This window comes from Pinus tabuliformis, chromosome 2_2, assembly GCF_031772625.1.
Source record: "Pinus tabuliformis cultivar Carrire ecotype Pingquan chromosome 2_2, CPIR1, whole genome shotgun sequence".
Taxonomy (NCBI): Eukaryota; Viridiplantae; Streptophyta; class Pinopsida; order Pinales; family Pinaceae; genus Pinus; species Pinus tabuliformis.
The window spans coordinates 970,669,507-970,671,820 of NC_142300.1; positions in this window are offsets into that span (position 1 = coordinate 970,669,507).

A 2,314-nucleotide genomic window follows, 5' to 3' on the forward strand; every position below is an offset into this window, starting at 1 on the left:
CTTGTGTAACTGAAGAGCAAGCTATCGCGCGTGCTCAGTACCTTGACCTGCTATACTCTCAGTCGGGTACTTTATATGATTATTTGCCAGACGCCCCGAGGCCTGGACAGTCCAAGGCTCCGCCAAAACCATCTGTTGACGGAGTCATTGGCTCTGTAAACTCGTCATCAAAGAAATCGGCCGCGAACCCCGGGAAGCAAAAACATAACGCTTCTACTGGAAATGCTTCTCAGGGGCAATCTAATTCTGGGAGTACCTCGGAGATAAACGCCGTTTAGTCCACCGCAGTGGATAAATCCTCAAAAAGGGAAAAAGAAAGGGAAAGCTAAGGATAAAACCAGACAGCCCAAGCAGGATTCCCCTAAGCCTCCACCCGAGGAAGGAGCTAAATGAAAACCTAAGTATCCTTGTCTTATCTGTGACGCGGATCACTACAGTAAGGACTGCCCAAGGCGATCTGAAGTTAGTCGATTATTGAAAGGTGCTCCTGGGACTCCTGTCGTGCTTAAAGAACCTTTACCTTCCCAGGAAACTCAAATGGTGGCAGAACCGTCTCAACCCTCTTCCTCATTCGGCTCTCAAGTGTTCATGGCTAGAACGATTCCCATCCATGTTTCTACTCAAGCAAAAGAATATCCATCTCATGCCGGGAAAGAGCCGGAGGTCCCCTCCAGCGCTCCTCCGTCCAGTTCTGGTCCTCTCCACATCGAAAGGCCAGCACTGAGACGATCCCCCGACCACCTCCAAAAGGTGTACTCGGGAAGTCGTCTTACAACCCTAATGCTCGTGTTGCCCAACATTATAGCATTGTTGAAGACTTAGCTTAGGCTCCATCTGCTATGTCTGCTCTAGAAGTCCTCCAGAGCTGCCCCTCCTAGAGGAAGTCCTTGCTATCAGCTATTGGTGGCATCGACCCGGCTGATTCAGATTTGATTTCTTTTGATCTCGAGGGTTTTACACAGAGACTGCCTCACCAAGTCACTTTCCTTATACAGGTCATCATCAATGGTAAAACGATTCATCGTACGATCATTGATGAAGGTGCCTCAACTTGCATCATGTCTGTTGCTTGCTGGAAGGCTATTGGTTCTCCTACTTTGAGTCAGTCTCCTACGACGTTAGAAGCCTTCGATGGAAGAGAGTCCCATCCTTACGGTATCCTCCAACACTTGCCCATCTCTTTGGAAGGGAAGACGGTAGAAGTAGAGGTCGAAGTTGTTGACGCCAATCTTACCTACAACCTCCTCCTTGGACGTAACTGGACATACGCCATGCAAGCCGTGGCTTCCTCCCTGTTCCGTGTCATTCGTTTCCCTCACCAGGGGAAGATTGTCACGGTGGACTAGCTCTCCTTCTTCGCCTCTTCTTCTGAAGGGAATGTGCCATTTGTGGAGCATACCTCTAAGTCATTCGAGAGCGTGGGTGCCGGACTTTTCAAATACCCCGCTTTAATGGGAGTCTTTCCCCTCCCACCTCTGAATCTCGCCCCTATCAACATGATCTCTGTACGTTCTGATCCGTGGGTCCTTCCGCCTGCTAATCAGATAGACTCCTGGGGTGATATGATGTCGCTGAGTCCTGCCGAGCTCAACTACGTCGAAATCATCGCTGCATCAGCTCCCCCTGCCGAACCTGCTCTCCCGAGCAGTGTTCCCGATTCATATGTTCATTTCCTTTGGCTAGGAGATGAGGCTACTTCGGATCCATTGAAGGAAATATTTCCTTCCGATGAAGCCATCATAGAGACCATGTCTCTCGAAGAGCTCCCTTGGACAGATCATCACCACTGCTCTTCGTTTCTCCCTCCCCATCCGGAAATGATCGCATGTCTCGAGCGGTTTGCTTCGTGTTTCCCGTCCCCGCCCCTTCAAACACCTATTCAGCTTTATCAAGTGTCTTCTGAGGGCGATATGGGAAACATCACACAAACCCAACCTATCGACATCTCTGTGAAACGCGGGATTGTCGAGCACATTCATATCGGAGTCACTTGCACTCCAGAGGAAGTTCAACTCTACACTGTTCTATTTCACGAATTTTGTGATGTCTTCGCATGGTCCTATGAGGAAATGCCCGGCATCGACCCCAGTATCGTGGTGCACGAAATACCGACGTACCCAGGGGCTAAGCCTGTCCGTCAGCGCCTACGCCCAGTGCACCCCCGAAAGGCTGCAGCCATCAAGGCCGAAGTCGAAAAGCTTCTCAAAGCCGGATTCATTTACCCCATTCCCCTTACGGATTGGGTTTCTAATATAGTCCCTGTGAATAAAAAGCACGGTACTATCCGAGTCTGTGTTGATTACCGTGACATCAA